At 46.8% G+C, this 21,758-nt stretch overlaps 1 protein-coding gene across 4 annotated transcripts in view; it reads left to right on the top strand.

The window, feature by feature from the left end:
* HK2 (hexokinase 2) overlaps nt 1-21,758 on the top strand; it is a 66,488-nt gene that overhangs the window by 799 nt on the left and 43,931 nt on the right. The window lies entirely within an intron of this gene.

Below are 21,758 nucleotides of genomic sequence, written 5' to 3'. Positions count from 1 at the left end.
ACCGCCCTGCGCGCGCTCGCGCTTTTCTTCTCTTTTTTTTTTTCTGGAGGGGCGGGCCACTAAGTCAGTGGTCGTAGACTGATGGGCCCACGTGGGAGGAGCCCCTCTTTCGCTGCCCGAATTCCGGCGAGAGCACGTGGGGAGAATCGTGGCTTGGGGAGCTGGCTCCGCCGCCGCGCGGGGCTGGCGGGACGCTCCCGCGCTAAAGGGCCGCGTTTTGGGGAAGTGGGGTTTCCTTAGGACTTCCACAAGGCCCTGCAGAGGTGGGCTTTGGGGAGAGACTGACCCGGGAGAGAGATGGGAAAGAGACAGGGAACTCCGCCCGCCGCGCCCCCTCCCCGGAACTGAGGTGCCCGGAACTGAGGCTCCGCGTGGGGCGTACATCACCTCCCCCAAGCTGCCTCGGAACCGCCCCGCCTTGGGCCCCCAGGGCCCGCCTCCAAATGGGGGGCGGACTTGGCGTGTTACTTTGGGTACTTCTGTAAGTTACTCGGAGAGGACCGACAGCCCCCGCGCCCATCTCCCTGAGATGTTTGTGGTTCCGAAAATCAGCTTTTTCCTGACCTTGGCCCTGACCTGTCTGCCCACTTGGCTCTCAGCAGCCCCCTCCTCCCGCTGCCCCCACCAGAGTCCTATCGGCGGCGCGGTCATTTACATAAGAAAGAGCCTCTGCCCGGGCCGGGAGCCTAGCTCCGCGTGCCTCCGGGTCTGGGTTGGGGGTGGGGCTGGGCTGGGCCCGAGTCGCTCTCACTCTGGGTTGAATAGTTTCTCAAATGCTCTGGATTTCAGGATCGGCTCTCCTGGCCTTGGGCTTCAGCTAGATTGGAGAAGAGGGGATGGGCTGGGGCGGGGGTGAGGGGTGGGGGTGGGGTGTCCAGTGCTGTGAGGCAATGAGAGGGCATTGCTCAATTACCTCCTTGAAATTTCTGTGTTTTAGTGGAAACGTATTTTTGGAAAAATCTCTTGGCGTTATCATTTGGTGGGGCAACCTGCTCATACTCCCATTTTGGGGGTCCTGAGAGTAAAGGATAGATGAGGGGGTTACCGTTTGGGTGTTTTTAGAGCCGTAGCAGATGATCACCCAAGTAAAGCATGGCATTTCCCAGCCTCAGCCTGGAGTAGGGAGCAGAGGTTGGCTGTGAGTTGAGTTTTCCTCGTCGTATCTACGGCTGTCACTCTCTAACTCATTCCTGGGACGTGGCCCTGCTCTGCCCTTTAGTTCAGTTTAGTTAAGAACATGTCTGTGACCGGGCAGGATCTTGGCAACTACTTTGGGCTTCTCTGCCCAAGGAATGAGTTAACACTTGGAAGACTGTCATCCCTTGGCAAGCCCTAAAATACTAAGCTGTTGTATCTTTCATCCAAGCTGGGGGTCTTCTTTGTTGGGCAAAGTCGATCACCCCAGGACGTTTGAATTCTTTTACAAATTCACTTTTTCCCAACCCAGAGGGAGGAAGTTAGGGAACTGTGGCGTTGTACCACTCCCCGGTCTGGAAGAGGGGGCCATCTCTTAGGAAAGAGAATTAGCCAGGGTATCTGGGAATGAGTTCTAATCTCTGTTTTGTGGTTTTTTAAAACCCCAGGACCCCTGAGCACACCACTTTGCCTCTTTGGACTGTCGATTTCTTTTTGTAAAATGAGGATGACAACAGCGGCCTTTCCCACTTAATGGAGTTGTGATGACTAAGCACCAATGAGAAAATGTCCTTCTTCTAGGCTTCTCTTCTCTACCTTGCAGCTAGCTTTCTCCTGCCTGTCAAGTGTCTGGGTGTATTTCCTCTTAATTACCAAGGGGGGCAGAGTTGAGTCGGGCCTTTAACTCATCAGGTGTCAGAACCTACGACTTTGCCTCCTGACAGGTGAGCATAGCTGTTTGATTCCAGCTGCAATTACATAGGAAGGGAGAGAATCAGAGAGAATATTTTGGAAGTATCTTTTCATGTTGCCGCCAGAAGGAAGAATAGGGAGATAAGACATGATTTTAATTTTAGAGTCTTTTGAAAAGGCCTTGATTTGGATTCTGCAGAAATCTCTATCATCTCACATCTTCTGGGTTATGGTCTGAGGCATGGAGAGCTTAGATTCACCTGCCCAGAACTAGCCCTGTCAGAGTCACTTGTCTCTTGATGGACAAGCCTAGTGTTTTGTGCCATTAAAAGGGGAGTAAGGGCTATTTGTTCCTTTTTGCCGATTGACACTTTGAAAATCAAGAGAAACACAGATAGCATGTGCTGTTTTAAGCTCTTCACTTAGGTTAATTCATTAACAACTCTATGAAGTAGATAAAGTTGTTAATGAATGCTAATTCATTAATAATTCCATGAAGTAGATAAAGTTATCGGCTGCCTCCTACATGCCTCACTTACTATAATAGGCATGGCTCAGTGGTTGAGTATTGACTTATGAATCAGGAGGTCATGGTTCGATTCCCAGTCAGGGCATATGCCTGGGTTGTGGACTCGATCCCCAGTCTGAGGCATGCAGGAGGCAGCCGATCAATGATTCTCTCTCATCATTGATGTTTCTCTCTCTCTCTCTCTCTCTCTCTCTCTCTCTCTCTCTCTTTCTATCTCTCTCTCTCCCTTCCTCTCTGAAATCAATAAACATATTTAAAAAAATAATAGGCTCTATGACTTTAAGTTAAATGATGTATTATGTGGTTAAATGAGGTACAGTTTGTCACTTATTCTTTCAACTTGTAACCGAATACTTAGTATCCTAATACTGTCCCTTCCATGCTCAGAAGATAACTGATGGTAGCAGGAATATTTTTTAGCTTTTGCTAACCATTCATTTGTTTTGTATTATCAAACTTCTATTTCAGAGAACTCTAGGAAGCACTTTGTTCTTTATCCCCGAATGAATTAAAATTCCCTCAGAGCCTCCTCAGACAAAGCCAACATTTAAAAACAAAACAAAACATTTTTACGTTCAAAGTTAAACGTTTTCAGCACCCCAAGGAGTTAGAGGGCAGTGAGGGGCCCTTTTCCAGGGGGAATCAAAACAACTCAAACCGTGACAGTTTTCTCGAAAAAATCTGGCAGTCAGAGTAAGGAGATCTGAGGCACTAAAAGAACTCAAGAACCCCAGAAAACTGGCTGCCTTTGTTCAGATATTTCTGGTTTATAAGACAACTCTTGATAACAGGTTTCTCATTATCATTGTTGGGTTTTGAAGTCAGCAAGTTTGGTTTGTTTTCCAACACTGTGTGTGTCTGTCTTTGCCTTTCCAAAGCAGTGGGCGAGCGGTAGGGGTGGGGTGGGGGGTGTGGGGGGGGGGGGGCAAATCAAATCCCAGAGTTCATTGGCTGCGTCTTAATATCACACTCCATGGATCACGGGGCATGCTTCCTTGCACTTTACTGGCTGTTTCTGCCAACTTCTACAGCAGGTCTCCCCACCTCAGCGCTGTTGACATTTTGGGATGGATAATTTCATGTGAGGGGCTGTCCTAGCCTATCTTAGAGCAAGAATTCCACTCCACCCAAATTTACAGGGGCAAAACCTGTTTTTTGTTGTTGTTACTCTTCCTTTAGAGCAGTAGTTTTCAAATATTCATAATGTTTGAAAACATTTTTGGTTGTTTCAAGGAAGGTGGGTGGCAATGTGTTATTACGTCTAATAAATAGAAGCAAGAGGTGCAGCTAAACATCCTACAATGCACAGGACAGCCCCTCCACAACAAAGACTTTTCTTGTCCAAAATCTGTACAGGTTGAGTGAAAAACTGTGTTAGAAGATCATGGTCCGTTCCCCCTCTCCCCCCTTCAGTTTTACAGTGGTCATACAGCCAGTTAGCAGCTGCAGTGAGCACCATAGCTCTTAGCTCTCAGCGTGCCATGCCATGGACAGTCATGGTGGGAGTGGCCTTTCACAAAAGATGAATTTAAGGTGAGCTCTGCAGATCCACAATAACGAGAGGATCTTCATTACCCCTGGCTGAAGGGTGGGCTACCTGGGTTACTGTTTCTCTGTCTTCAACCAGGAGAATGTGAGCAATATAAGCATTCCAGAAAGCCAGTGGGAGAGAAATCTGCTCAGTTGTCCCCAGGACAGTCTCACCCTGTTGTTGCTGGGGTTTCCATGGAGGCCAGGCCTCTGCCAGGTGTCTGAGCGAGGCAGGTGTGTGTGCTGGGTGAACGTGAACTCAGGAGCTTCCATAGCTGGGAGCAAAGAAGAGGGGCCATTGACACCCACTGAGGGACAGTCCAGCAGCCACTGGGAGAGGCTTCGTGATGAGGTATAGAACCAGGCTCCCTGGAGTTGAATCCTGGCTCATCATGGAATCAGCTGTGTGCACTTGGGCTGGTTAATTTAACCCCTCTAGGCCGGTTCTTTCTCTTGTAAAATGGAGAGTGTCTGGATAACACCTTGATAGGGTTGTTGTAAGGATTAAATAGAGAGTTAATATATGTGAAGCTCTTAGAGCTGTGCCTGACACATGATCAATACTTTGTGTGTTCAGTATTAGTACATAGAGAAAGATACACTTAGATACCCTACTGCACTATCCATCTGGACAAGAGCAAGATACCCTACTTCTTTTTTCCCAAGGGCTTTTAGGACATACAGGTTTTCACCCACTTATGCTCTCTGTCTGATGTCGGATTAGAACAGAGGACAGGGAGGGCAGAAGAGTGGAAAGTTCCTAAAGCTGAGGTATAAGGGAGCATCCTCATTGTTCCTTCTGCTAAACCCTTCTCTTCCCTGGACAGAGGAGACCCATCTTTAAGCTCTTCCTCCAATTGCTTTCCTTCTGGTTTTCTGGGGAGCTAGCACCCCTACTGGGGAGTCTCTGGGTCACCTTGGTCATTGGTGAACCTCAGATTGAAGCATCCTCCTTGGGAAGCCATGAGAGACACAGTTGCATTGAAGAATCACACCATTAGTTCAACCTCTTTCACTGTAGAAACCTAGACCCCTCCTCGGTGCCCATTTCCCCCCAACCCCCTCCAATCCCCCAGAGGGAAGAAGGACAGAGGCTCCCAGGGCAGTTGCTGAGGCCACTTTTGCTGGAGTTGGCCAAGGAGACATTTGCCCATTCTTCCTCACATCTGGCCCTGCCTCTGGCTTCCCATGGGAGAAACTGCCTGAGTTGCCCTGGGCTGTCATAGGTCCAGGCCATGGTAGGTGTTGGTCCTACTGACCCCTGTGGTTTCACTGAAGTGAACAGTCATTCCCACATTCATATATATATATATATATATATATATATATATATATATATTTCTTTATTTATTTCAGAGAGGAAGGGGGAAGAAGAGGGAGATAGAAACATGAGTGATAAAAGAGAATCATTGATAGGCTGCCTCCTGCACGTCCCCTACTGGGGATTGAGCTGCAACCCAGGCATGTGCCCTTGGCTGAAATCGAACCCGGGACCCTTCAGTCCACAGACCGAAGCTCTATCCACTGAGCCAAGCTGGCCAGGGCCATTCCCACATTTTGTCACATTGGGTGTAGGATCCCTAGCCATTGTGGGTCTCAGCAGAGAGTTTTGACCTTCATATATAGAATCTGGACTGTCCGGTGTGGCCCCTCCTGTCACTGGGATGTCTGGGGTTCTTGACAGAATCAAAAGGACCCTCTGTGTGGGACCCACACTCTACTCCCATCATCCCTGTCCAGCCTTTGTCTTGTCTAAACCCAGTGGGGAGTCTTGGCTTTGTTCCCATGGGAACAGAAGCCAAAGAATCCTGTTTCCCCTGAAGTGTTGCCCTCTTTTAGTGGTGGCTGTGCTTTTTGCATTTTCATCTGTGGATCTGTATGCATTTCCTGACACTCCTTCCTTGGAGGGACTTTGACTAAAACTTATCTTGGAATTAATCAAGAGAGTGAATCAGGACCGAGAAACTGGTTGTGGGAGCCCATGCCACCCACCCACCCAGCCTTCCTGCCCCTCCTCACCCTCAGCTCAGCAGCCCCTCCCTGGAGAGGGTCCCTGTTCTTGAAAGGCCTTATTCCCAACCTCTTCCTTCTGGCATCTCCATATTGTCTGATAAAGGAATGAAGCCAGATAAGCCATAGGGCAGCTTTAATTAGGGTTAAATGAGGACATTTGAAGCTGCCATTTATCCTTTTTCCATTTGAGGGACTTTCTCCTTCTGCTTCCTTCTTCCTCCCCAATTTTCCTGTCTCAACCCCTCCCAGTGAAGCCTTCCAGTCATGTCCCATCAGTTCTTTCCCCCTCAATTCCCAAAGGTCTTAAAACCACAAAGAGTGCAGTACTTACTCAGTGACGGCCCTTTACTATATAACTCAGGCCTTCCGCAAACAGCCCCCCAGGGTAGACACTGTTATTACACAGTGTTCAGATGAACACACCAAGGCACAGAAAGGGACAGTGCCTTGCCCAAGGGCAAGTCAGGATGCAAACCCAGGCAGTCTGACTCCAGAGCCCAGGCCCTGACCCCCAGCCTGGGGCTCCCGCGATAACTAGAGATGGCCAGTTGTTTCAGCTTCATGGGATTATGAGTCGGCTGCCAGTTGAGAAGGAAGACCATTGGGGTTATCTAGTCCAGCCCTTCATTTTACAGATGAGGAAAAATGTCCCTTAATGCTGTGCATTGGGGACCAGCCCAAGCTCCAGAGCAAGAACCCGTTGCTCAGTTCCCATCCTGTTCCTTTCAGCGCCCTTTGTGTAGCACGAGAGCTCATCGTTCAGGTGTAGGTTCCCTGAGAAGAGAGGGGGGCTTTGCTTTATGGCCTGTACCTGGGGTGACCCAATCATTTATATTGTTCAAATTTGGTCACTTTTTTTTTGATTTGTTAATCCTCACCCAAGAATAGATTTCCATTGATTTTTAGAGAGAGTAGAAAGAAAGGGGAGAGACAGAGACAGAGAGAAATGCCAATGTGAGAGACACACATCAGTTGGTTGCCTCCTGCACTTGCCTGGACCAGGGCTGGGGATCGAGCCTGCAGTCTAGGTATGTACCATTGACTGGAATCAAACATGGGGCCCTTCAGTTCTCCGGCCAATGCTCTATCCACTGAGCCAAATCGGCTAGGGCAGTGGTCGGCAAACTGCGGCTCTCAAAATACTGACTTCTGAGCATGGGCCACAAAGTTTCAATCACACTGTAGGTGCTTGCCTGCACGTGGTATTTTGTGGAAGAGCCACACTCAAGGGGCCAAAGAGCCACATGTGGCTCACAAGCCGCGGTTTGCCGACCACTGGGCTAGGGTCAAATTCTGTCACTTTTTAAAATATGTTTTTATTTATTTAAGGGAGGAAAAGAGAGGGAGAGAGATATAGAAAAATCAATGATGAGAGAGAATTATTGATCGGCTGCCTCCTGCATGTCCCACACAGGGATCAAGCCTTCAACCCTGGGCATGTGCCTTGACCAGGAATTGAACCATGACCTCCTGGTTCATAGATCGACACTCAACCACTGAGCCACGCTGGCTGGGCCAAACTCAGTCACTTTTGAGAGTGAAATGAGGCACCATGAATAGTATTCTGCCACCACAGTGTAAACAGATTGTCCCAGGCAAATGGGTGTAATTGTGGGTGGGTCAGCAGACTGGGAAGGTCTGGGGGCTGACCATCGTGCAGAGACACAGACACAAATGGATTTGGTCTAACAGGTAGACAGGGGGCACCAGATGGGAGGGGGCTGTCCAGGGGAGACAGAATCTGACCCCTAGGGACCTGGGGTATTGGCCAGGGCAGACAGATAGATGGAGAGGAAATTGTGCTGCTGCAAGGACCCAGACCTGAAGAATAAGGTCAAGCTCAGAGCCCCTGGCAGTCTGGAGGAGCCAGTTCTTCCCCTTCACCCAAGTTACTCTGCTCCTTTCTTTGGCACTCCTGTGGCCCCTTGTATGTAACCGTAACAAATACGTCTTGGGCACCAGCTATATCTCGGTACTGAGATAGCTGCTGGCATCACAGAGATGAAGTTGGGAACAGGGAGTCAGTGTCTTTAGTCCTTTGGGACCCGTGAGGGTGAGCGACACAAGGTGTCAGAAGTGCCTTGGCGTCATGGCTGGGGAATTTGGGGAGGCATTTGGGGAGAGGCCCTGAAGGACAAATGGGAGTTTGTTAGTCCAGAGGAGGAGAACATTCTAGGCATGGGGTTAGCACATACACTTTTCTAACCTTTGCAAGACAAACACTCCTCAGAATTGTACTGATGTGTGCGACAGACTCGAATCGCAGAGGGAAAGCAGGGGTGGGTGGGTGGGTAGGACAAGATCTACCAAAGAACTTATATGCATATATGCATAACCCATGGACACAGACAATAGGGTGGTGAGGGCCTGGGGTGGGGGGCGGGGCGGGCTATAGGGGGTCAACCGAGAACAAAGGGGACATATGTAATACTTTCAACAATGAAGATTTAAAACTTCTTTTTAAATAAAAAAGATTTAAGTTATTATAAATCTGCATTTTATTACAGTGGAAGAAACTGCCTAATCTCTGCCCTTACCTTCAGTCTGTAATTATTTGTTGACATATTTGCCTCCCACCAATAGACTGAGCTCCTTGCAGGCAAAGCCTGGGGTTTCCTTGATGCCGGTGTCCTCAGTGCCTGTCCCTGGCACATTCAATTTAGTTCTCATTCAATATGCGTGGGTAAATGAACTGTGCCACTGTCATGCACAACTGGGACATATTATTCCTTTGTACTGAGGCCCCACACTCGGAACAAAATGTTTGAGGGCAGGAGGGTCCCGTGACGGGTGTCCCAAATGCCCATCTCTGGACCCCTGACAGGTGCTGCTGCCCGAGGTCTGTCTGGCTGTAACTTGAGGCAGCTCAGAGCAAGAACTGGAAGAACAGGAAACCCTGTGACTCACAATCGCGCCACAGGATCCTGGAGGAGTGCCTGTCAGCTCCACACTTACCCTGCCACCCAGGGTTGTTAGTACACGGCGCTCAGAGCTGGAGTCTCCCCAAGGTGGCAGGGCGGGCCCTAGTCCCCAGTCAGGGTCCACCTTGTCCCATCAAAGAGTGTTGTGGCTTATCTATTACTTTCGGTTAGCTGTGTTTCGGAGGACAGGAGCCTTAAAGAATCCAGGATCTGGCCCAGCCAGTGTGGCTCAGTGGTTGAGCATTGACTCATGAACCCAGAAGCACCCAGTTTGATTCCTTGTCAGGGCACGTGCCCTAATGTGGGCTTGATCCCCAGTAGGGGGTGTGCAGGAGGTAGCCGGTCAACGTCTCTCTCTCATTGATATTCCTCTCTCTGTCTCCCTCTCCCTCCCTCTTTAACATCAATAAAAAACATTTTAAAAACCAATAGAATCCAGGACCTGCCATGTCTTTTCCTCCCCCACTCATCTTTTTGCTGCTCTTTGCACACCCTTTGTCTTCTCAGGAGTCTGAAGGCATTATTATAGTTTTCTTTCTTTTCTTTTCTTCTCCCTTCGTCCTTCCTTTCCTCCTCTCCTTGCCCTTCCTCCCTCCCTCCCTCCCTTCCTTCCTTCCATCCTCCCTTCCTCCCTTCCTTCCTTCCTTCCTTCCTTCCTTCCTTCCTTCCTTCCTTCCTTCCTTCCTTCCTTCTTTCCTTCCGAAGGGAGACGGGGAGAGAGAGAGAGAAAAACATTGATGTGAGAGAGAAACAATGGATCAGTTGCCTCCTGCACGCAGCCTGACCAGGAATTGAACCCGCGACCTGGGCATGTGCCCTGACTGGGAATGGAACCAGTGAACTTTTGGTGCATGGTACTATACCCAACCAACTGAGCCACATTGGCCACGGTGACATTATTATTAATGAAGTCACTGACAGCAGTTACCTGGCTTTCCTAGGATGCTTACACCTGTGCCCCAGGTTAGGGCATTCACCTGGCTACCAGATGTGTGGGTCCTGCCTTGATTTCCTCATCTAATATTTGTAGTAAAACACTGGCAAAGGAATTACACAAAAATTATGAAATTCTTTCTTTAAATTTTTTAAATTGACTTTTAGAGAGAGAGGAAGGAGAGGGAGAGATCAAAACATCAATGTGAGAGTGAGACATCGATCAGCTGTGCATGGGATGACACCCAACCAACTGAGCTACACTAACCAGGGGCTGAAATTCTTTCAAAACTAAGTTGCAAATAGGTGTGAGCACATAGTCATTGGAAGGCCATGTGTGACTGCATTTAGATTATGGCTCTCCCCTCTGGTTTGACCTCTCTTGAACTCTAAACTCCTTTGGCTCTCTGACCATGCACAGTGGGTAGACTAGGGCTTAGTCAATGCCTTGCCCTTGTTTCTTCCTACATTTTTATTAATTTATTTAGTTTAAAATATATTTTTATTGATATCAGAGAGGAAGGAGAGGGGGAGAGAGAGATAGAAACATCAATGATGAGAGAAAATCCTTGATTGGCTGCCTCCTGCACGGCCACAACCCAGGCATGTGACTCTACCAGGAATAAAACCATGACCTCCTGGTTCATAGGTTGATGCTCAACCACTGAGCCATGCTGGCTGGGTTCTTCCTACATTTTTAAATTGGAGATTATATACACAGGAAACAACACCACCCAGATCCAGAACATCTCAGCACCAGCACCAGCACTAACCACTACTTAATCACTATGCTGACTTGTACCAGCATAGGTCTATTTCTGTCCTTAATATAAATGGACTTAAACACGGCGTCTCTCCTATGATTGTTATTACATGTGGTGGTAGGTGATGCATTCTTTACGCTGTGTGGTATCCCTGCCCTGCACCTCCAATCCTGTTTTGACTTGTTGAATTAAAACAGAAGAGGCTAGTCAAGAGGGTATGGTGCTTCCTAAAATTCTTCCGGAGAGGCTAGCTTGGAGCCATATGTATCTCTTGACTATTTATATGACCTTACTGTATCTTTAGGACAAGAACATGAGTACTAGGAAAGCTTAAATTCAATCAGTTGGTTTGCTTGAGGTCTAGAAGAAGCTAAAAGGTAGGAATTAGCTAGTGTTCATCAGCACTTCCTAGAGAGAAGGCTCTAGTTACTAAATCGGAGATACCCAAAGACTGGAGAAAGGAAGTCCAGTGGTGCCTCTGTGTCCTTGGCCCTGATGCTTATATATTTGTGGAATTGCTTTCTTACCCGGTTTGGTCACTTGAGTTCATTCTTCTACCAGGAGGGTGTGTCCTGTAGAAATGAGCATTTGTTCAATCATGTATTTCTGTCTGCTTACTAAAAGGATTAGGTGATATGGTTCAGCTTCCAATAAAAAAAAATCCTGGCATAAAAAAAAAATTCCTAGAACAAGAGTCATAGAAAAGGCAGGAATGATTGCCAAAAAAACTTAAGACTGAGGGTGGTTCATTGGAGTTGAGTACAGAGCTCTGAGCTTCTTGACAGTCACGGCAAAAAGGACAGCTCTCGCCTGGTTGGTGTGGCTCAGTGGTTGTGTGTTGGTCGACCTATGAACCAGGAGGTTACGGTTGGATTCCAGGTCAGGGTACATGGTTGGGTTGCAGGCTCAATCCCCAGAAGAGGGTTTGCGGGAAGCAGCTGATCAATGATTCTTCTCATTGTTGATGTGTCTCTCTCTCCCTCTCCCTTCCTATCTGAAATCAGTCAAAAAAAAAAAAAATTTATATATATATATATACACTAGAGGCCCAGTGCATGAATTCATGCGTGGGTGGGGTCTGGCCAGCCTGGCTCCAGTAGGGACAGATTGGGGCCAGGCCTGTCGGGAGGAGGAGACAGCGGGAGGTTGGCCAGCCGCTGGCCAGCACACCAGGATCGCCTGCTCAGGGCCAGGCTGGCTGCGGGGAGGGGCTGCAGGAGGTTGGCAGGCTGGCTCCACCCCCCACCCCCTTCATCGAACCAGTAGTGGGCGTCGCTGGCCATATATATATATATATATATATATATATTTAAAGAGGACAGTTCTTGAGTCGGTCATTTTGACTTCATTAGTCTGTAGCAGGAGGCACAGCAAGTCTGGGCAGCCAGACTTTCTCCTGACATTAACCCTACAGAGAATTGACTGGCCAGTGAACAACAATGCAACTTTACTCAGTGGGGTGATCTTTATGATCCTTCCTTCCCATGATCCCTTGATTAAGTGATAGAATTAAATCATACTAATTATTAAGATATTGCATTTAGGAGGTAATGTTATATAGTGATGGTGAGTAGCTTTCTGGTCCTAGAATTCATAATCTCCTTCCAGGATCTTGGGCTCGTCCACACCTCTGAACCTTTTCATATGATCTCCCTACTGTCTCCAGGTCAACACATATCTACTGACTTATATATGTGTATGTTCTTAACCCAGAAGCAAGTTCCCTTGAATGCTGGTCTCACAGACCACTTATTCATACCTGTGACACTTCCCATGGGGGCCTGACATTGTGCTTGCCCTTGTTATCTACTGAAACCCATCCCTCCATTTCAGAGACATTTATTGGGTCTATAATATGAGCTGAGTTCTGTGCTGGCTTGTAAAGTTCTAGGGAATAGGAACCTTGATTTCTTTAAAAATTTATTTTATGTGTGTGCATTGTTATTGTTGTACTATCTATCTCCAGAATTGATTTTTTTTTTGAAAATTATGTTCATGTACACCATTGTGCTTTGCATAAAACTGGTTTTCAATAAAGGCTATAAAATGGGAGAAAGCTGGGGCCCCAGTGGTCAATGACTCAGGGGTTAGATGTTGAAATTTAAGGTTTCTTCTTCACTTCCCTTGGAAATCGCCTAAGGTATTCAAGGTGGGATTTACAGTACTTTATATAACAAACTGTCAAAGTTGGAATAGTGCTCTTTTCTACATATAAATGGTTTGATCAGGACCATTTTCTCACTGGGACTCAGGAACCAGGCAGTAGCCACCAGCCATTAATAGGAATCAGCCTGCAGGATGACATGGGCCCTTCTGGACTTGTAGTAGGATTGCCATTTATTGTTTTTAACAGTAGAGTAAGGTGTCTGGGGATCCAGATTCTAATCTCAAGTGTGTGGCCTCAGTTTCTTTGAGATCCCTTTCCAGATCTCACCCCCAGGCCATTCCTTCCAGGGCTTCCGAATACCTGGCAGGGGCTGTGTCTGTACACTTTGAAGTGGAGCCTCCCCAGGGTGACCTTCTATTCCCTCCATTCCTTGCATCCTTGCTGTGACATGATTTCCTCTCCATTTAGTGCTAGTCTGGAGGAAAATGTGGGCCCTTGAGGAGATGGGCTTCCCACTTGGGATGCCATCCTATTTCATAAGGAGTTTCATAGGGTTAATTTGCCTTTAGAGCTCTTCCTGCCTCTATCCATAATTTTGTAGAGGAACTGTGTGTTATGGGAAGAAAGAAAATGACCCGGAGAACCAAGATGGCGGCATAGGTTAACGCCGGAGTTTGCAGCTTTGAACAACTACTTCAAAAGTGAAACCAAAAAACGGAAGGGATATCACCCAGAACCACAGGAACGCTGGCTGAGTGGAAGTCCTACAACTAGGAGGAAAGAGAAACGCATACGGACACTCAGAGGAGGCGCAGTGCTGAAGTCAAATTCTGAGGTGCGGAGTGCGCGAGCGGGCTGGCGGCGGAGGGCGCGGTTGGCGTTTTCAATCGGGAGGGAGTCGCAGACTCTGAGCTCCAGATACAGGCGAGTCTTTAGGGACCCAGACTCAAACGGGGGAAGCGGGACTGTCTGGCTTCGGTCAGAGCGAGTGCAGCTTTCTCTCCCAGCTTGGCAGCGGGTGCTGGGACTCAGAGAGGCAGAGCCCCTGGGGACAGGGCTGAGAGCCGCCATAACTGCTCTCTCTGGCCCACCCTGTTGATCCTGTGCGACCCGCCGCGCCCAAGCCCTGCACTGAGGCATTTGCCGGATAGCCTCAGACAAAGGCTAGATTAGCACCTCCCTAGAGGACAGAAGTTCTCTCACTGCTGACACAGCTGATTCTCATAGCCACTTGGCCTGGAGGTCAAACCCTCCCTGGAATTAGCTACAACAATTAAGATTTAACTATAAGACTGCGAACAAAGACCACTAGGGGGTGCACCAAGGAAGCATAACAAAATGCGGAGACAAAGAAACAGGACAAAATTGTCAATGGAAGATATAGAGTTCAGAACCACACTTTTAAGGTCTCTCAAGAACTGTTTAGAAGCCGCCGATAAACTTAATGAGATCTACAAGAAAACTAATAAGACCCTCGATCTTATATTGGGGAACCAACTAGAAATTAAGCATACACGGACTGAAATAACGAATATTATACAGACTCCCGACAGCAGACCAGAGGAGCGCAAGAATCAAGTCAACGATTTGAAATGCGAGGAAGCAAAAAACACCCAACCGGAAAAGCAAAATGAAAAAAGAATCCAAAAATGCGAGCATAGTGTAAGGAGCCTCTGGGACAGCTTCAAGCGTACCAACATCAGAATTATAGGGGTACCAGAAGGAGAGAGAGGGCAAGATATTGAAAACCTATTTGAAGAAATAATGACAGAAAACTTCCCCCACCTGGTGAAAGAAATGGACTTACAGGTCCAAGAAGCGCGGAGAACCCCAAACAAAAGGAATCCAAAGAGGACCACACCAAGACACATCATAATTAAAATGCCAAGAGCAAAAGATAAAGAGAGAATCTTAAAAACAGCAAGAGAAAGAAACTCAGTTACCTACAAGGGAATACCCATACGACTGTCAGCTGATTTCTCAACAGAAACTTTGCAGGCCAGAAGGGAGTGGCAAGAAATATTCAAAGTGATGAATACCAAGAACCTACAACCAAGATTACTTTATCCAGCAAAGCTATCATTCAGAATTGAAGGTCAGATAAAGAGCTTCACAGATAAGGAAAAGCTAAAGGAGTTCATCACCACCAAACCAGGATTATATGAAATGCTGAAAGGTATCCTTTAAGAAGAGGAAGAGGGAGAAAAAGGTAAAGATACAAATTATGAACAACAAATATGCATCTATCAACAAGTGAATCTAAGAATCAAGTGAATAAATAATCTGATGAACAGAATGAACTGTTGATTATAATAGAATCAGGGACATAGAAAGGGAATGGACTGACTATTCCTGGGGGGGAAAGGGGTGTGGGAGATGCGGGAAGAGACTGGACAAAAATCATGCACCTATGGATGAGGACAGTGGGTGGGGAGTGAGGGCGGAGGGTGGGGCGGGAACTGGGAGGAGGGGAGTTATGGGGGGGAAAAAAGAGGAACAAATGTAATAATCTGAACAATAAAGATTTAATTAAAAAAAAAGAAAAAAAAAAAAAAAAGAAAAAAGAAAATGACCCAAATTGCCCCAATAAGGAAGTTTTAATCTCCTCAATATTGCTAAGTAGATGTCCTCTGAAACTTCTATCCCTTTCTCTTTAGTGCACACCCTTGTCCATGCAGGCAGGTGGCCTTCCCATACCTCAGCCAGGCTTTGTTTCTGGCCTACCTCTGTTGCCCCTGCTTGGAATGACCCCTCCTTTCCCCTTTTCTCCCAAGTAGAGATTTAAAGAGAAGTTACCCAGGGTAATAGGCCACATACCCACCACGGAAAGAGAAGGGGCATGTTGGAGAAACAGCCTCTTTTTGTTAATCCCGAATGTGACTAAATAGAGTTAAGAAATGTCTTTGATCCTCTAAGGGTGCCAAGGGGACTCTGGGAGAGAAAGGAGAAGGGGTGCAAATAAAAGAGGGTTTATAGAGCTTTACTACATTCCCTACCCCATTTATGCCAGTGACTCTGTTGTGTAGGGCTCTGCAACCCTACATATTGAGGAAATGAGCTCAGATGGAGAGTGACTCATCCAATATTACACACCTATACACATGCTAGAGCCAGGATTTGAACACTGATTTTTCTGGCGCCACACTCTGCACTTTACCACCAGCAGCTACAAAATGAAGTTTGGCCTGAATGATTCTGCTTTGATAATTCCCAACAAGTACAAGGTTTGTCTTTCCATTCCCAGCACTCAGGACCAACCATTTCACGCTTAGCCTAATATCTTAACTATATGGACTTTCAAAGACCCCAGGCAGAAAAGTGGTAAAAATGACCTTGAGCAATGTTGGCCAGAACACAGCCCACCATTATCACATTATTGGCTTGGTGTGTATCAATGCAAAGAGAGGGGAAGATGTTCAATCACCCAGCCCTAAAAGCATCAATTTGGTTAGTTTGAAACAGATCTTTGGAATTCTTAGTTTCTTATAAAAACTCCTCGTGTCATTCTGATAGGCAGCCAAGTTGGGGACTCTTGTCCCAAGTGGCAGCATGAAGACTAAAGCAGAAGTTACCAGAAAATAGATTTATCTTAGACTGAGGAAAAGCTTCCTAACAAATAGAGCTGACCAATAATAGAAACTCACCAACTTAGAGAAGTAGTGAGCCTGTTAGCTTGGAAGCATTCGAACTCAGGCCCGACGAGTTATTGGGGTCAGAGAGACAAACCAGACAGACTTGAATGCTGTCTGCGTTTAGTGGAATTAAACTTGTTTCCCCCAGGGCCTTTCCTTTCTAAGAGTGAGCATTTTCTAGCCGGAGTCCTACTGTCCCGGGCACATTTGTTATCTCCTAAATGACTTTCTCCCATGACTTTGGGCTTGGTGCTCCCTCCCTCTGGCTACATTGTGGGCGAATGTTGGCAGGATTCTGCAAAGTGCATTCACTTCCTCCCCATTCCGGGAAAACTTTCTTTGTATGGAGGCTGCTTTTAGTTTCTGACTTCTGCCTCCCTTGGCCACCCTTTACCCAGCACAGCCTTGCCCGCCATGGCTGGGTGGGCCCCAGTGGTGTGTTTAAGAAGCTGTGACATTAGGTAATTAATCATCCCTCCCTGAATAGCCTAATAAATTCAGGGAGGATACACCATCATGTTGTGCAAGAGGGGACGTTTGGGCCAAGGTGCTATAGTCGCATTTTTCACAGCCGTTTCATATCCTTTTTTTAGTTTCATGTGACAGAGAGGAAATTAAGGCCCTGAGGTCATCCAAGAAACCACAGGGCAGAGAGCGTCCATAGTAAGAGGACCCAGAGGACAGGTGAGGGTGCTAGTCCAGCGGCCTGGCTTTAGAGCCAGATGTACCTCACTTCTAGCTCTGCCCCCCACCATGAAGTGACAAAAGGACAAAGAATGCCTGGTCAGTGTGGCTCAGTGACCTATGAACCAAGAAATCACGGTTCAATTACTGATCAGGGCACATGCCCGGGTTGTGGGCTCAATCCCCAGTAGGGGGGATGCAGGAGGTAGCTGATTGATATTTCTATCTCTCTCTCTCCCTTCCTCTCTGAAATTAATTTTTAAAAAAAGTATCACACACACACACACACACACACACACACACACACACACACAGACCCAAAAGGACAATGGAGGTCAAATCAGTAAAGCCATAGGTTGGTGTCTTGCAGGTAAGAAAGGCTTGATAAACTTTAGCTGATAATAAACTATCATCATTTTCATCTGTCATTGAACACTGAAAAATGATTATAATCTATTGAGTAAGGGAGATCATGATTGAGGAAAGGTTTACTGTTTAACTTGTTAGAGTTTTTGATGGTTAACGATGAGGAGTATCGGCTGGATTTCCAACAAACCTTGTCACAGCTTACACATCAAAGTTAAACTAAGAATGGCCACTGTAGAATTGTGGCCACTCCATCTTTGCTTTCTTGTGAACGTGGCCTCACACTCCAAAATGTGATGGTATAACCTCTTAGAAGGCGGTATAGCAAGCATCTCAAACTCTCGGCCCACAACTAATATTTTTGCTGCCCAGGCAATATAGCAATATGTAAAAAATGTGTTTTTTTTTAAAAAAAATGTATATTTTTATTGATTTCAGAGAGGAAGGTAGAGGGAGAGAGAGATAGAAACATCAATGATGAGAGATAATCATGGATCAGCTGCCTCCTGCACGCCCCCTACTGGGGATCGAGCCCGAAACCCAGGCATATGCCCTTGACCGGAATCAAAACCGAGACCCTTCAGTTCGCAGGCTGACGCTCTATCCACTAAGCCAAGCCGGCTAGGGCTGTAAGAAACGTTTTAATAAAAATTTCGTAACTTAATTTTGACAATATCCTGGTATACATAATGGTATACATAATTATTAATAGCGAACTACAACATTCGCTAATGACTGATTACTATAATCGTGTTGCATTCATTTCCCTTACGCACCTTATGCGCAGGTGCACCATTTCTCTCCACTAATACTAGCAGTGGATATTTTAGCAGCCGATTGCCACGTCACTAGTCTTGTACTGACTTGTTTGGTGTGCACAACAGGAAATATTTCGCTTTCGGAGAACAAGAAAAATAGGTTTATTTGCATTACGCTTTTTAATTTGTGCAGTTATTCAGTGTCTGGTAAGTTAATGTTCAAGAAAAAATATTAATTTTTATTAACATGTTCTATAATTTTATGTTAACGACTACTCATTTGTTTCAGCTCTTTGTATTCAGCATGTCTCTATCGAAATAAACCTATGTTTCTATGAAAATTGAAGCTTTTGTTTTTTTGCGGCCCACATAAACTTAAACTTCGATTATTTGGCCCGTGTGAGCCTTTGAGTTTGACATGTTTGTGGTACAGGCCCTGTTCTCCCTTGCAGGAACTCTCCTGCTTCCTTCTGACTTACAAGGCCAGCCCTATGGGCTGTGCCCGCGCCTGCTTGCCCTTCGTGTCTGCATCCAGGGGTTGGTGGCAAGAGAAGATGACCTTTTGTTTTATTTTATTTTATTATTTTAAAAAATATGTATTTTGATTTCAGAGAGGAAGGGAGAGAGAGAGAGAGAAACATCAATGATGAGAGAGAATAATTGATCGGCTGCCTCCTACATGCCCCCTACTGGTGATTGAGCCCGCAACTCTGGGCATATGCCCTGCCCGGGAATCAAACCATGACCTCCTGGTTCATAGGTCGATACTCAACCACGGAGCCACACCAGTGGGGCAGAAGATGGTCTTTTAATGGGTGTGGTTAGCCTAAATGTCCCACAGTGCCATTTGGCCTGTATAGACCTGCTGTTGTCCAACAGAAGAGGGGCATTCATCTAGGGGAGTAGACAAGAACACAGATGAGCCGGGTGCCCAGTCGAATCTTGGCTTGGCTGTTTGTATTTATGTGACTTTGGTCACAGTTCCTTTCCCTCTTGGTAGAAGGTGGTTATAACACTACTTATCTCATAGAGCTACTGTGAGAACTAAATGACTTAATGGGTGTGAAACCTTGAGAATAGTGCCACGTAGGGTTTGCTGTTATGACTATGGCCCATGAGGGCATCCTGGGCTATTCCTGGATGTGGCCTGGTGTTGACCTCTGTCTGGTGGTCCCAGACTTTGTACATTCACACCAAGATGCGTAAGCCATGAGGCAGTGTTGCTGGACCAAGCCAGGTGTCATTGGATCTGGAACAGGCATCCTCTGCAGTGATTAAAGTTGTCCTGGGCCCAGGGTCACCAGAGATGTGTCTCCCACGCACTAACAGAGAGGGGACTTTTCTGAAGCTATACCTTTGACTTCCTGGTAAGCCTCAAACAACATTGTGGGGGAGGCCAGGCCCCCTCAGGAGCACCCTGGGACCCCACATCAGTGACCCAGCTCAGGTTGAGGCTGGTGCCACACAGCCTGGGAGGCTGAGGCAGACAGTGGGCTCAAGGCAAGTAAGGTGCCAGGAGCCTAAAATCAAAAAACAGAATGGACAGTTGGATTCTTCCTGATTTAGATTGGTGGACTTACTCTGGGGAAGCTCTTTAATAAATGCTGGCAACAGGGAGTTCTGGGAAATCCTCATTTCTGCAAATTGGAAATGGAGCATGACAAGCCGGACCTCTCTGCTGGCTGCGGAGGGAGAGGAGTGGCTAGGGCCTTTACCACTTTTCTGCTCCTACTCACCCTTTCCCACACCAGGGGAGGAAGGTGGCTGCCGATTTTGCTGTATTATAACCACATGGCCCTCGTGAGGAGGGGTAGGCAGATTCATCAGACGCCTTCACCTTGCTTACAGCTGCTCTTAGCATTTTACTCCAGACTCTGATCTCCACCTTGTGGGATTTTATGAGAATGGTGAATGATGAATACTGATCAGGATATTGGAAATGATCTCAGGAGGCCACTCTTATTATTCTACAGGGGCAGAAACATTATTCTACAGGCCCAAAGAGGAGATGCACAAACCCATAGGGAATTAGGATACATCAGGAAGAGAGCAAATGTGAGTAAGGAGACACAAGGGATTGTCCTTTTCTTAAAGGATTAAACACTCCTTGCTGTTTCTCTGGAAATCCTAGGCTGTGTTTGTTTAAAAGGAAATCCAAGAAGACCTGACTCAAAAGGCTGGAAACTGTAATAGGCTATAATATTAATTAGGACTTTAGGAAAGCTAATAAAAATGTATGCTTCTTTGTCAGACTTGGGTAAGGGTGAAGGGCAAGTGGGCACTGACCTGTGTTACCATCCGGAATAGCAGTGGTGGTCGTCATCAGCCAAGCTTTACCTTTGGGAATCCTGGAGTTTCAGAGCTGGGAGGAGCAGGGTTCCATCTGGTCCCTCAGTTTGCTGACAGGACTGGGAAGCCCGCCCTCTTCACACCTTGAGGGCACAGCTGGGGCCTGGTCCAACGTTCCTGATTCTCTAGCCCCACCCTCCATGGCCAGCAGCCTCCCATGTCCTGTACACTGTTGCTGAGAACAGGGATATTGTGGAAACCTGTGTGCCTTCTTGGATGGATTTCTATCCAATCTTTTCCTAGTAGGAGAAAACGGAATATTTATGGCCAAAGCAGATGGGTGCTTCCAAGAAGGAAACTGTGTGAGAAGGACTCCTGATGCTTCTCCTGGTTTTAAATCTGGGAAAAGTTCATGTAAATTTATGTTGGAAACAAGATCAATGAAATAAATATGGAAAGTTGCCTCTGGGGGGAAGAGAGGTTGCATAACTACCTATGTAGAGTCTCCACTGTGCATCAGGCATTGTGCTAGGCTCCAGGGATGCAGGGAGCAGAGAGACGTGGCTCTTCTTGCCCTGGGTGCTTATATTTGGACACTATTAAATATATATTTCCAAATTGTGGATGGTTTTGTGAAGAGAAAGGTCTGAGTTCTTAGAATAATGGGAGACCTGAGTATTTTATTGGGAGAAGGCCTCCATGGAGAGAGGTTTCAAGGACTGGTAAGAAGCATGAGGTAAGGAGCGTAGGGCCCTTGTGAACAGGCTCCAGGGCAGGAAATATGAATTGGGTGAGTTGGGGACTGAACTGAGGATAAAGTCTGCACAGGAGTGAAGAGACATCCAATGAGATTAGAAAGTCGGGGGAGGCCAGACCCTATGCAGTGGTTCTCAATCTTCTGGCCCTTAAATATAGTTCCTCATGTTGTGACCCAACCATGAAATTATTTTCATTGCTACTTCATAGCTGTAATGTTGCTACTGTTATGAATCGTAATGTAAATATCTGATATGCAGGATGGTCTTAGGCGACCCCTGTGAAAGGGTCATTTGACCGCCAAAGGGGTCGCGACCCACAGGTTGAGAACCTCTGCTATAGGGCCTAGGCAGGGTTTCCAAGGAGTTTGGTTCTAATGGTAAGCCATTGAAAGATTTTAAGCAGGGGAACAATAGCCAAGTCTGCTGGGGGTGGAAAGTGGATGGATGAGATAAAAGTAGAATTGGGGATTGTGTAAGTCCAGGCAAGAGGTGACGGCTGCTTGGCCTACATTGATAGGATTGGCATGGCTGGCCTTGTGAGGTGTTTGTGGGGAAACAAGAAATGAGGGTCAGTAAAGAACTCCGGTTCAAGGGATGTCTTAGACATTAACACTCTATCTTTCTGAAAAGAATTCTGCTTTTCCCTA

The sequence above is a fragment of the Myotis myotis genome, unplaced genomic scaffold (assembly GCF_014108235.1).
Source record: "Myotis myotis isolate mMyoMyo1 unplaced genomic scaffold, mMyoMyo1.p scaffold_m19_p_14, whole genome shotgun sequence".
Classification (NCBI taxonomy): Eukaryota; Metazoa; Chordata; class Mammalia; order Chiroptera; family Vespertilionidae; genus Myotis; species Myotis myotis.
Note: the sequence above shows the minus strand (reverse complement) of the source record. Positions and strands in the feature narration are given on the sequence as shown.